Genomic DNA, 15,383 nt, shown 5'->3' on the forward strand with positions numbered 1-15,383 from the left:
TATCTGTCAGGGAACTCTATCCTTCTCCCGGACGATGATTGATGAAAACAGCTCTTTATTCATTACATAGGCGAAACTGATACATTACCAATGCTTGTTAATAGTTATAGGTCACCTCTAAGGTAGGCCCCAATCACTCCCAGGGCAGGGTGCATAGAATTTAAAAAGCAGGAGATGTGCATTTAAGTTTTACATGATCTGGCAGCGAAAAACTCCTACTGTCTTTTTTTCACTGTTGTAAGGCTCTCTTCCATAGACTAACACCAGGTTGCCTTATTATCCTTAATAAGAGATTACGTCAGCTTGGAACCAGATAGAGAAATGCAGTTTCCACTCAAATTAATTTTGTATTCCTTCCAGACATAGGGGCAAAAGGGCCTTGGATGCGGGGCAGGGTGTTTGTCTCCTGAGCAGGATGTCCTGGGGATGTACTCAGCCTTCCTGAGATTCAAAGCATACTGCCCTTTATTACCCTAGACAGTTTGGAGCCAAACCCAGGAAAGGGGAGACGTTAGTCAAAGGAGGCATCCCCCACCCACAGGCAGGCCCTGGGGATAAAAGTGCCACCTTCAGAACCCCTCATCAGAACACTCCTGGCCCTGTGGAAGATTCAGAAGAAGAACTTCCCTGCTATCTAAAGAAGGAAGACTGGCCCTGTTTCCCTTTAACTTCGGGCTAGCCAGAAATGACTCCAAGGGCCAGTTGTCTGATCTATTTGAGCTACAGGGTACAAGAAACTTTCAGAGGCGTTCCTAAAACTGCCCAGCTGACCAGCACCATCTGGGCCTATCTGGACCTGCCTGAGCCCTGCTGTTTGCCTCTGCTGGAGTGAGTCCTGATCCCCAAGAAGTGCCCTCCAGATCCTTGACCCTTGACTGGGCCAGAGTGTACTCCTCCTGAACTCAAGGTGAAGATACAGAAGCTATGGCCACTGCACCACATCCTCTTTACTCCTGTGTTATCTGTCAGGGAACTCTTTCCTTCTCCCGGACGATGATTGATGAAAACAGCTCTTTATTCATTACATAGGCGAAACTGATGCATTACCAATGCTTGTTAATAGTTATAGGTCACCTCTAAGGTAGGTCCCAATCACTCCCATGGTAGGGTGCATAGTATTTAAAAAGCAGATGTGCATTTAAGTTTTACATGATCTGGCAGCGAAAAACTCCTAATGTAATTTTTTCACTGTTGTAAGGCTCTCTTCCATAGACTAACACCAGATTGCCTTATTATCCTTAATAAGAGATTATGTCAGCTTGGAACCAGATAGAGAAATGCAGTTTCCACTCAAATTAGTTTTCTATTCCCTCCAGACATATGGGCAAAAGGGCCTTGGATGCGGGGCAGGACCGTGAAGTAGCCTCTTTACACCGATAAGCTTCCATCCGCAACAACCGCTGTTGCTTAAACTGAGTCTGGCTCAGTTCTACAAGGTTTGCTTTCCCACCCATGGGTGACACAGGTAAACTTATTTCAATGCACCAACTCTGAATGCGAAAGACAACTATGTGTAGCCCTGTCGAACTTCACCGAATACATAGTTGAAGTGAGGTCAATGCTTTTGGGTTACTAACAGTCTCAGGGACACCGTGGGGATCAGAAACAAACCTTTTCCATTCTTCTCAATCATACACACACAGATGCGCTAAGAAAAAGATACTTTAACTAAAAAGCGAATGTATTTCATCAGGTGCACCATGTTGCTCAACACATCAAAATAACCTCACAGCAGCGGCGGATTTTGTATTAACCACACAGATGGTAAAGCAGCGGATTTTCTAGCATCAAAGCCGCATCAGATGTAATGTTGAGACTGCTCCCCTGGTGGGTCACTACAAAGAAAAAAATTATTCTGAAACAGACTTAACCTGGCAGGTGATTGACCGCCCTACTCTTCCGCTCAGAGGTGGAAAGCAAACTCCTGCTGAACAAATGTGAGTGCAGATGGATTGCACGCTGCAATTCGGTCACAAATGGCTTAAATACACTGGATGAGTGGAACACGGTCATTACAGCTCCTTGACCCGTTGAAGCACAAATTGCCTCCCTCCACATGGCTAGCTCCTGACATTCTCTCACTCAGGGGACACTACCTATTGCCAACACCTGTTTAGACCACTGCCTCCTTGGTCGACATGCGAATTGACTCCATTGGGACACTCCTGTTGTAGACTACACATGTGTTCTCCTATTTCTTTGATATGTACATACTGAATTGTCATTAGACTGCACAGTTCTATATGTCATTACTATCGAAATTGTGCCTGTGCATTGCCTTTCTTTCCCTGGTCAACATGCAATTGACTCCATTGGGACACTCCTGTTGTAGACTACACATGTGTTCACTTCCTTGATATGTACATACTGAACTGTAATTAGACTGCGCAGTCCTATATGTCGCTGCTAGCTAAATTGTTCCTGTGCATTGTTTTTCCTTTTTCTCCTCTGCATGAGTGTATGCCACCCGGTTGAATTCAACCACGGTACCAGCAATACTATATTTGCTAGATAACATTCAGGTCCCGCTCATACCTTGCAGTTACTGATATGAGCCTTACTATCATGATATGCAGTGTATACCCCTTGATTCCAATTGCATTCAGTGATTCTACCTCCAAATAATTGCCCTTCACATGCTACATTGTTGCAATTTCATTAATATGCCTAGGTCCCTTTCTTAAACAATTAGTATACTTTTGACATCACCACCTTTGCACAGTTTTCAATTATTTGCGTCTTCATTAACATACACATGATCCTGATTGTTTCCCTTCATATCAAATGGTTCATAAAATGAGATTTGCAATTGTATTACTATTTTTTGCCATGTAACTTTGTTACAACTGTTTTAATTCTTGATCTCACATGCATTGTTATTAACTGCGGAATTAAACCCTTCACTTTCGGTGTAATTGGCTTCGCCTGATCGACACTCCCTGGTCCCCCCCGGGTTCCTTGTCAGACCCTGCTACCTCCGGTCTAGTCTTCTTTTCCTCGTGACTCGTGTCACCTGACCGGCCTGCACGGCACATATTGCCGTTTTTCCTTTCACCCCGTGCTCCTGGATGCTTCAATCGTCCGACGCCAGGCTGCAACACGGAGGTTTGGTTCCTCTGCTTCAGCTTCGGAGTCATTGACTCGCCACCTTGCTACTCCGTTTTCTGGATTCCTCCATCACCCTTCCTAATTCAAGTAGGTCACGGCCCACACCCGGCACCATGTAATTAATTTCCCTCACTTGCCTTGATGCTGCCCGTCCTTAATGCATCTAATTACCCCTCCCCACCTTTCAGACTCTCCTTGACCGCCAGGCATACATACTCATCCTGTGAATCGTAAGACCCCTCTTCGAAGTATCACGCCGTGGCGCTCAATCGATTTGGGTAATTATATATGCACGCCTACAGCGCTTGCCACATTGCTGCCTTCTACACAGATTGAGGCGCCCTATTTACCCATAACTATTCCCCTTTCAGAGCACATGTGGACACCTGACGCCCCGCTGGTTCCACTAGACCTTAATTGTTCTTACCCGAACTTTTTACTTATTCCTTTTTCAATTAAGGTCATTAATATACACTTGGACCCTCTTATCCTTTACTTTCTTTTTGGGCCTCTTAGTTGCTAATCTATTCTCCTATTCTCCTCTCCCTTCCTCCCCCTATACAGCGCTACTTTCAAATTAATGACCATTGTCCTGATGATGACCTGAAATCAGTCAGGCTGAAACGCCGTCGACTACCCAGCATAGAACTTGTTGTGGTCAATTTATTTATCCTGAATCCTAAACATCAACATTGTATATATATGTTTGAATTTTTTACCACATTCCTCTTACCCCTCATTGCTGTTCACGCTGTTCTCTTCACCCTTGTGTCACTGCGCCGCTCACCATCACTAGCACGCCCAGTGCTCACTTTTGTGTGTTATGGTCATTGTACACTTAATTGTACCATAGTGCTGTTTAAACTACTTACAAACAATAACCTTTCTCACTCTACCATCTTCGTTGTGGTCTCCCTTCCTTTGTTCCCCGCCCCCATTGTGATTTATATCACTGTTTTTTACTGTCCTGTTTTAATGAATACCAGTTGAGACATTATTGTTTGTTGCATACTTTACCCGGTCTCACCTGGGTTAACAGGTGCGACTCCTGTAATTGTTTCTTCGGATTTTGTATTAGGGCATAGGGGCTCCGCCCCAGGCCTTTTGTGGCCTCCTTCACTTAATTAAAGTTGGAATTAACACCACTGGTAGGTGATTTATTCTACCTGACCTCAACTCGGAGAGAGTGAGACACTTTTACAAACTGTGCACATCTAAGCGTGTACCTCATGCTCCAGCATTGACAGGGATTGCCCAAGCACAGCCCTGGAATTCAAGTGATCATCGTGACTTCCTTTGCCTCCTCCTCCTCCTGCAGGAGTGCTGATAATACACAGCCTCAGGAGTGCTACCTTCAAGCCCCTGTTACAGAAATCCTGCTTGTCACTCAGCTGCAAGCCACACATTTCTTAACCCCATTTCCCGTTTTGCCACAGGCTAAAATGGCATTGGAAGTATATTTAACCACACCAACTCTCAAATAAGTGGAGATAGGTGGCATTTAGTAAATGAGCCATGGCCCAACTGAAGAGAAAGCATTCAGAATTTCAATTAATACACAGTGCAACACGCTTCCTGAAAATCCCAAATATGTTGGAAACATTCAAGGGCTATGTGTAGAAAATATTTGGAATGTTTGATATAACCAATAAGCATCAAGATGCTAGTTTAGGATGCATTCTTACATACGCATAAAGTGAAAATACAACACTTCAGACTACAGTGTTCTGGTTATTGTTCTTTTTTTACCTTGAAATTGAGATAACAAGGAACTTGTTTCAGACTGATGTTGCATCAGGTATTTTGTTTATGTTTATATCTAAATGACTTGACACTTTCAATGTTCTTGGAAAGATAAGGATAGATGACATCTGCCTCAAAGGCAGACATGTTGCTGATTTTGCAGAAATGCAGAAAATGGAGTCGAGGCCTATTTAAAAATGGAGTCATGCCCTACTTAGAATTAAAAAGACACGTAGCATTATTTAAACCTGAGTTCTTCTTCTGGGTTTCCTTTACCTGCCCACGAAGAGGAGCATTCGTTCGGTGATTCTCTGCAGTTTAAGAGGTGAGAACTGGAAAGGTCTATTTTTAGGAATGTAGAGAGTGGGAGGCTAATATGGATCTTCTACTAACATAAAAGACTGTAGAAATTTTATTCACAGTACTAAATATAATGGGCCTTCTTATTTTGCCCTCTAGTGCAACAAGTTAGAGGAGGTGTAGAATCAAAAAGCCCCTCTTCCCTCGTGAACGAACGGACACGGGAGAGTGTACAAGAAAGTGAATACGTAACTAAGGTACGACATGGACTGAGGGTATTGCGCAGTTATGAGCAGGAATGCAGGGACCTAATCTAGTTTATGGTCAGAAGTAATTGTCCCCTTCTCTTTCTAGGCATTTAAATACAGTAGCCACTCGGCAGGAAATTGAAGCCACCTCTCGGTTCGGCCAAAAGGAAGTTAGAACGTACAAGTACATCGAGTGCACTAAGCAGGTGAGATAGTAATAATTAGCCCTTGAGCAACGTACAGAATCAAACTTTAGAATTACTCTGCTTAGTTTGTGTCTTATTGAATTATTTCACAGTATCTGCATTAACTGAAGAGAAATCGAACAGAAATCAGTAGAAGAACCGAACTCACTTATAAAGTTTGACTCAAGAGATAATTAACTAAATGTTGCAAGTTTGGGGGACAAGTTGACGCTTTAGCAAGGAGATAGGTGGCTGTATGTGTAATTTTTAATCTGACCTATGTAATGATTTAGCAACGATTTCGGTTTGATTAAAGTAATAATATGAGATCTATTCGACAATGACTATAGAAATGTGACTCATGATTTTCCAATGAATTAAAAATTTTATAGATAGATACTATAATCAACAATCCCATAGCAATAGCGAATAAATTTGCAGAGCACTTCAACGAAGTGTACAAATCAACTTCGCCCTTTGACGAGGAAGACTCCAGAGCTTTCATGCAGGATATATGGTTGCCTGCACTTTCCCCAGACGATAAATCCTATTTGGAGAGCAATATCACTAACGAAGAGATAGCACAGGCCATCCATAGTCTTAAACCGGGGAAGGCCACGGGCACTAATGGCCTCCGACTAGAGCTGTACAAGTTATGCCCTGACATGCTCTCCCCATATTTGAAGGATATGTATGAAGAGAGTGGACGTGTAGGCGCATTCCCACCGGATCAGCGCCTGGCTTCTTTGGTGGTGATTCACAAAGAAAACAAGCCCAAAGACAAATGCTCCGCGTACAGGCCCATCTCCCTGCTCAATTCGGAACCCAAAATCCTCGCCAAACTCCTTGCTACTCGACTAATTAAGGTAATTGGTGAATTGGTACATGCGGACCAATCGGGATTTATGCCTCAGCGAAACACAGCCCTTAACCTGCGACGGGTGCATGGTGTATTGGGAAGGGTGGAAACGATCCAAGAGGAGGCGGTTATACTTTCCTTGGACGCCTCGATGGCCTTTGACAACCTTGAGTATCTAATGGCGGTGCTTGACAAGCTGGGATTTGGGCCTATTTTCACGTCCTGGATAAGACTACTGTATGTGGCACCTCATGCGCAAGTGGTGGTTAACAATAAATGCTCTGGTACCTTTGAGTTAAGCTGGGGTACCCACCAGGGATGCCCACTATCACCCTTACTATTTGCCCTATCCCTGGAGCCTCTGGTGGCTTGGATCCGACGAGACCCCATTATTCGACGGCTGAAATGGTCGGTGGACTGAGAGGACCATATCTCACTTTATGTGGATGATATATTCCTTTTTTTAGCCTCCCCCCGCAGGTCACATAATTGTATCCTGTATATCTTCACGACTTTTGGGAGGTACTCAGGCTTCTCGATTAACTGGGATAAATCCATAATGTATATTCTCAGGGAAACTACCCCCCGTCTGCCCGACGGTTGTCCCATCCAGACCACCAAAGCTGGATTTCGTTACTTAGGAATATTTGTCATTGCGGACCCCAAACTACATTTCGAAAGAAACTTGCGCCCGCCTTTACAAAGGCTGCGGCGAGATACTGCCACTTGGAAGACGCTGCCTCTCTCGCTCCTTAGAAGGGCAGCCCTTTTTAAGATGATGTCGCAGCCCCATTTCTTGTACGCGAACTCAGTGCCGGCTAGTTATTTCAGGGAGATTGAACGGCTGCAGAGGGAGTTGCTCTGGCACTAACGACCTCGAATTGCACTTAAAAAACTGGTTCTCAACTGGTATGATGGTGGAATAAGCCCCCCAGACATTAAAAAGTATTACTGGGCTGCCCATCTCGTCGCAGTCAACCAGGCCACATACCGCAGCCCACATGACCCAGGCTATACTATGGACAGATGGGTCCTGCCGGGCGGAAACCATAATAAATCGTTATACACCTCCCAGAAGAAAATTACACTTACTGGCCCAACTAGACATACCGTACAGATCTGGCACGATGCACACAAATGTCTGGAGTGGAGTGGGAAGTTATCCCTGGCCACTCCATTGTGGGACTTTGGGCCAATGGGGACGTGGTGGGGTTTCATACACTGCAACAACAATATGAATTAGCAGATACAGAATCCTTCCGATACATACAGATCCGCCATGCCCTATACGGAGTTATACCAAGGGGCACCTCGCTCCCAGAATCCTCCCCACTAGAGGATAGGCTCCTCGATGGCTACTTGCCATAAAAAGCAATTTCTCTTACATATAAGAAATTGATTAATAATACCCCTGACCCCCTTGAGAGACTTAAGGACTGTTGGGAAGAGACGGCCTAGAGATGGATATGGGTGAGTGGCGGGAGGCGGTGGCCTCCCCCCGAGAAGTGAGTATCTCCGCTCGTTTAAGACTTGTCCAACTCAAGATCCTCCAAAGGATCTACGTCACAGGGCCCCAACTGGTACACATGGGGAGGGGAGAGGAGGGTGAATGTCGTTGGAAGTGTGGGCAAGTGGGCACATTCATGCACATCATATGGGAATGTGACCACATTCAGCCGTTCTGGCAAGGGGTACATAGAACCATCAGGGCGGTCCTAAATAAAGACATACTCCCCAAGGCCAAACAGTGTCTCCTTAATATATGGGAACCCACAGATCTCAACAACTCGGAGAAGACCTGGGTAACACTGGGCCTCGCTGCTGCCAAGAGGGATATTGCACAAAAATTGGGGTCGGAAGTAGCACCTACATTGTTGACTTGGAAAAAGAACCTAGACTGGTGCATGTTTAGGGAAAAAACTGTGTATTTTGCACGGGGGTGTCCGAAGAAGTGGTCCTCAACCTGGGGTAAATGGAATACATATAGGGAGATATTTGTGTAGCACCTGTGATACCAACAGAAGAAGAGGCACTTTCTCCTTGAGTCCGAACCACCGACCTGTATTACTCACGTATGCTCGATTTCAGTATATCTATTTATCATGTGGTAGAAGCACTGTAATTCTTTATTGAAATGCCAATGTCATGTTCTTTTCTTCAATAAAAAGATATGGAAAAAAAAAATTATAGATAGAGGCACAGTTTATTTATAAATGGTGAAATTAGATTTGTTTTAGTACATGCATACAATAATCGTATAGAATCATTGTGGTTTTTGAATGGTGCTTAATTGGTTTGTAAAGATGTGCATAACAAAGCAAAACATAATAAAATATAAGGTTTTTTGTAGACTGAGTTTGCCATTGTAATTAGCATTTTTGTGTAATTTGAACAAAACTTTCTCTATATAAACTTGCATTATAGAGGGCATATAAACCAAGCTATACAATAAGGAATACAGAGAGAAATGAACTAACTATTGTCTTGATAAAGATGGAATAATAATTAAAGCCATCGAAACGCGTCAACGCACCATTGTACATAATCCAAGGGAATCTAAGGGAACATTTGGACCTGCAGATACAAAAATGAGTGTATCCAGGCCAGGTTTCTAAACTGTCCCATAGGATATGTTCCTTTGAAAGACAAACTATACTGTCTAACTATTGTTCTCTTTTTATGTCATAGTATATTGTGTAAACTGATTGTAATTGGGGATTTTACATTTATTGTTCTTATGAATTATTTTTATCAATTGTTTTGCATAAAACTGTGATAGATAGGAAGTGTATTGAAATTTTAACATTGTAACCATTTTTTTAATAATAAAATATTTTTTTGTAAAACTTCAGTGCTATTTAGCAATTGATTCAATTATTAGGTGGGATTTTCCTTGACGAATTGTATTATTGTGCGCCTTGTGAGGTACGACCTACTTATGAGTTGAACCTTGTATCCTGTTCCTTTCATAACCCAAGGGAATATTTGTTTTACTTGTCAAGAGTACCCTACTCCCTTGGCTATAGCAAGGGGTCTCTCTCTCCTTGTTACATATTATGTGCATTTGGGTTGAAGAGGTTATTTCTGGACAACATTTTAGCTGCCAGTATCGAATATCTAATACTAACCGGTGAATAACATGGATAACTTTAAAACCTTTGGATTCACCGAGGATCAGTTTAATAGACTGATCAACCAAAATCCACGTAATGGTAGCACACGTGTGATGAATAATACCAGCCATGAGCAATTGGTAAAAAATGTAAACCTTAAGAAAAAATTAATTCGCACAGAATTACTTGCCGAATTTTTTATTGAATATCTCAAGGCAGATGCTATCCCCATTGGGCTATAAATTAGAAATGAGCCGGGGTTTTTTGTTGAGAACAAAACAATTTTGGAGACTTCGACCTACATAGCTAATCGTTGTAGCAGAGACTGGTTAATTCTAATTATTGAGACCGCTCAAGAAATAGTGATTATAGAAAAGAAGCAAATTGAGGAGTATGAAAATTTATTTAGACAGAGCACAGCATTGGAAGATGCTAAGAAGAAAATAGAAGAGCTAGAACTAGAATTGAATGGATATCGAGAATACCTCACCAATAAAAAGATGAAGAAATTGAAGAAGGATGTGGAGAGATTTAGTGCGGAGGGGGTGTACCCATTTCTTGGAAAATAATATGATAACACTAAGAAAGATCATAGATGGGAAAAACCTCAGCTCCAAAGACCAATATACTCCAGAGGAGGAAATAAACGTATAACCCTCTCTGAGACAACCGGCTCTAGCAGCGAGGATGAGCAGGCCATAGATCAGGCAGGTAGATCAGTACCCACTTTTGAGCGCAAGCCTTTTTAAGGGGGACGCCAGAATCAGGGACAGAGAGGTTACAGGAATTACAATAGGGAGGAGCCTATGAGCAACCATCCACATCAAAATCATACAGCACAAGATTACCTCAAAACCAGGAACCAGCGGTATTGAAGGTAGACAAATTTACAATTATAAACCTATCACAAAAGGCCCTAACAGGAGGTCTTAAAGAAAGGTTTCAGTTTTGCCCCATCAGCCCTACCGAATACATTTGAATTAGAGAAAGATTTAAAAAGTTTCTTCAGAAAAATAAGACTCAATAGGTTCTTTAAGATAAAATATATGAGCCTGCACCCAATGTGACGGGTTTAAACCTAAATCAACCTTCACACAAGCTTGTGCCAGGTAGACAAGAATGTAGAATTATTTGAAAAAATAGTGGAAATTGAAATCAAGCATATGAGAGAGAACAACTTTAATTATAACAATCTTTCAAAAGACCACAGGGAAGCTCTTAAATCACTACAAGAATCTGATTATATTACTATCAAACACGCCAATAAGGGTGGGGAAATAGTGGTCCTAGATACCATTGATTATGAAAATAGGATGAGAAAACTACTAAATGTAGATAACCACTATAAACAAATTAATTTTTCTACCATTACCAAGCTGAATACGAGGTAGCTCAGTTACTGTATCGGGGGAAGGAAGAGGGATGGATTTGTGAAAGTGAGTACAAATTTTTGATGAACATGCATCTGGTTCTTCCCGCCATTTATGGACTCCCAGAAATACACAAAGATGTGTTAAATCCCCCAATGTGGCCAATTGTCAGCAGTTTAGGCTCGATTTTAAAAACCACTAGTCCATAAACAGAGGTCTTATCTTAAAGATACATCACATACCATATCCATTTGTGAGAGACAGGGCTTCAATAGGGTGACCCAGCTTATGTTCACCCTGGACATTGAGGCCCTGTACACAAACATCACTCAGGATGATACTATTCAAGTGATTTCATCAATCCTTGATAAAGGAGATCTGAATGGAGGTAACAAAGACTTCATCATGGCATGTGTCACGATGGTCCTAAAAAACAATGATTTTTTACTTAAAGATGAACTGTACAAACAAACGAAGGGGACCAGCATGGGGGCCACATGTGCCCCCAGTCTGGCCTGTCTTTCTGTCAGTAACTTTGAGCAAACCCACATTTACAACAAAATGGCACCCTACTACAAAAATGTCACCTGTTGGCATTGTTTCATAGATGTAATCATTTTTATTTGGAACGGTGCCAGCAGTGACCTACAGTTGTTCCTAGAATGGTTGAATCTGGGAGATGAGAACTTAAGATTCATGACGCATTTCAGTAATACAAGAGTGGACTTTCTTGATTTCCGGTTAAAAAGTGTAGAGGATGAATTACATGTGGAGCCATTTAGAAAGCCCACTGACAAGAATACTTTGTTGCACTACGGAAGCAACCACCCCAAATCACAAAGAGACAACATCCCCTTTGGGGAATTTCTTCGGTTGCGCCGTAACTGCACAACCCTTAAAGACTTCTACCACCATTCAGAGATCTTGGAGAATAAACTAAAAGCGAGAGGGTATCCTAGAAGACTTATTAAACACTCCTTTGAGAGAGCCTGATTTTATGATTGGGACCATTTGCTAGTTACAAATAAAGATAAAAAAAGATAAAGAAATGAGAAGAATTGTTTTTATGAGTCAGTTCTCCAACATAAGCAATAAAATAAAAAACATTGTGAATAGAAATTGGAAGATTCTTAAGCATGGAACAGTGACACAATTACAAAAAACACTGTTTTCCTTCAGATGGAATAAGACAATCCGAAACTCCTTAGTAAAAACTTTTCAAAACAGAGTCAGAGTGTCAAAGAACACTAGGCGGACAGAAGGCAGTGGGAAATTACAAATGTGGAACGTGTTCCATATGCCCACACTGCATTGAAGCAAAAGACATGGTATTTGCAGACAAAACATTGACCGCGAAAACTTTGAACAACTGCCGTATCTATTGACCTGTCCCTGCGGGCTGGGCTATGTGAGCGAGACCAGCAGGGAACTGCGCACTCGCCTACTGGAGCACAAATCGGCCATAAGAACTAAAAAAGAAAATGCTCCGCTGAAAGACCATTTTTCAAGATTGAACCACGATTGCAATCAATTCAGGTGGTTCATTCTTGAAAAAAAAATAAGTATCAGTAGAAGAGGAGGTGATCTAGATACAATAAGGAAAAAACGGGAGCAGTGGTATATGTGCCATCTAAACACAATAGATAATGGACTAAACTCATGTGAGGATTGGATGAAAATAGTAGCTAACCAATAACAGGGTTGGTTTCTATTTTCAAATAAATGAGTTAGTACTGCCTTTGCTATAAGAGCATTATGTAACTGTGAACTACACTTCAACCACATTGGGTAGAAGTTATGATAATTTAGAGAATGAGGCACCTGGAAAGATGACAGATAGATCTATAGTTGCATTCGTTATCGACGCATTATGTGCATTTGTAATATTAATTTCGATAAAATTAAAATATCTGCACACAATTTAAGAGATAGTCAGAAAGTGACAGAAATATTTGGACACATTTTTTTAAATACTAAAAATAATGCGTTAGATAAATTACACGGTCCTTTGCCTGGGCCCTTTGACATTTAGATTGGTCCCGGCATTATTATTTACGGGTTACTAAATTAAAATCTACTTAACAAAGAGAATAACTTCCCGGTTCATTAGAGGCAGAGTCAGCAATGTAAATTTACCTACAAAAAGGAAAACCTCCTGGTTCATTAGAGGCAGAGTCAGCACATGTAAATGTTGCAAAGTAAGAATAGGCCAGGACAACCAATCAGAAGACATGTAGCATTATTTAAACCTGAGTTGTTCTTCTGGGTTTCCTTTACCCGCCCACGAAGAGGAGCATTCGTTCGGTGATTCTCTGCAGTTTAAGAGGTGAGAACTGGAAAGGTCTATTTTGAGGAAGGTAGAGAGCGGGAGGCTAATATGGAACTTCTACTAACATAAAAGACTGTAGAAATGTTATTCACAGTACTAAATATAATGGGCCTTCTTATTTTGCCCTCTAGTGCAACAAGTTAGAGGAGGTGTAGAATCAAAAAGCCCCTCTGCCCTCGTGAACGAACGGACACAGGAGAGTGTACAAAAGAAAGTGAATACGTAATTAAGGTACGACATGGCTGAGGGCATTGCGCAGGAATGCAGGGACCTAATCTAGTTTATGGTCAGAAGTAATTGTCCCCTTCTCTTTCTAGGCATTTAAATACAGTAGCCACTCAGCAGGAAATTGAAGCCACCTCTCGGGTCGGCCAAAAGGAAGTTAGAACGTATAAGTACATCAAGTGCACTAAGCAGGTGATATAGTAATAATTAGCCCTTGAGCAATGTACAGAGTCGAACTTTAGAATTACTCTGCTTAGTTTGTGCCTTATTGAATTCTTTCAGAGTATCTGCATTAACTGAAGAGAAATCGAACAGAAAATAGTTTTAATCAGTAGAAGAACCGAACACTCTTATAAAGTTTGACTCAAGAGGTAGTAAACTAAATGTTGCACGTTTGGGGACAAGTTGACCCTTTATCAAGGAGATAGGTGGCTGTATGTGTAATTTCTTGTCTGACCTATGTAATGATTTAGCAAGGATTTCGGTTTGATTAAGGTAATAATATGAGATCCATTCGACAATGACTATAGAAATGTGACTCATGATTTTCCAATGAATTAAACATTTTATAGATAGAAGCACAGTGTATTTATAAATGGTGAAATTAGATTTGTTTTAGTGCATGTATACAATAATCGTGTAGAATCATTGTGGATTTTGAATGGTGCTTAATTGTTTTTTAAAGATGTGCCTAACAAAGCAAAACATAATCAAATATAAGGTTTTTTTGTAGACTGAGTTTGCCATTGTAATTAGCATTTTTGTGTAATTAAAAAAAAATATTCTCTATATATACTTGCTTTATACAGGGCATATAAACCAAGCTATACAATAAGGAATACAGAGAGAAACAAACTAACTATTGTCTTACTAAAGATGGAATAATAATTAAAGCCATCGAAATGCGTCGACGCATCATTGTACATAATCCAAGGGAAAATTTGGACCTGCAGAAACGAAAATGAGGGTATCCAGGCCAGGTTGGATATGTTCCTTTGAAAGAGAAAGTATACTGTCTAACCATTGTTCTCTTTTTATGTAATAGTATATTGTGTAAACTTATTGTAATTGGGGATTTTACATTTATTGTTTTTTTGAATTGTTTTTATTAATTGTTTTGCATAAAACTGTGATAGATAGGAAGTGTATAGAAATTTTAAGATTGTAACCATTTTTTTAATAATAAAAGATTTTTGTAAAACTTCAGTGCTATTTAGCAATTGATTCAAATATTAGGTGGGATTTTCCTTGACGACTTGTATTATTGTGCGCCTTGTGAGGTACGACCTAGTTGTGAGTTGAACCTTGTATCCTGTTCCTTTCATAACCCAAGGGAATATTTGTTTTACTTGTCAAGAGTACCCTACTCCCTTGGCTATAACAAGGGATCTCTCTCTCCTTTTTACATACTTACCTACTTGGAATGGAGTCAGGCCTTATATCGTTATGTCACCGCCAACACAAAAGTTGCAGCTGAACCTGCACTTTGCATCGACAGTGACCATTCTGCAACGACAGCCAAAGTAATGCTACAGTGAGACCTGCGTTTTACGGCGACAATGACCGCCCACGTCGACCACCAGCATGAAGTTCCAGGGACGAGCAGTCCTTCATGCTGAAACAACGACCATTGCGATTCCTGACCTACTCCTCATGCTGACAATGACCTACTTGAAGCCCCCGCCAACCTGGATGGCAGCTCCTCAAACAGACTTGAAAAGGTAACTCTTCAGCGGGACGAACATGGTGCCTGTAGCTGACCCGCACTCTATCATGGTCAGCCTGAACCTGTGACTTTGCAGAGGTCCAGCGCAACCAGATAATCTTGAGTGCCCCTTTGTGCTTTTTTAGCTTTATTTTCACAAACGATTTTAAAAACTCATATCTCCGCTTCTACTCCTTG

At 41.4% G+C, this 15,383-nt stretch overlaps 1 long non-coding RNA gene across 1 annotated transcript; it reads left to right on the top strand.

The window, feature by feature from the left end:
- Window positions 1-3,109: 3,109 nt before the first annotated feature.
- Window positions 3,110-14,454, top strand: LOC146801708 (uncharacterized). Its single transcript, XR_014968065.1, has 3 exons — window positions 3,110-3,195; window positions 5,506-5,605; window positions 14,290-14,454. It is a non-coding gene; the product is annotated as an uncharacterized LOC146801708 (long non-coding RNA).
- The last annotated feature ends 929 nt before the right edge of the window (window positions 14,455-15,383 follow it).

The sequence above is a fragment of the Triturus cristatus genome, chromosome 8 (genome assembly GCF_964204655.1).
Source record: "Triturus cristatus chromosome 8, aTriCri1.1, whole genome shotgun sequence".
NCBI classification, from domain to species: domain Eukaryota; kingdom Metazoa; phylum Chordata; class Amphibia; order Caudata; family Salamandridae; genus Triturus; species Triturus cristatus.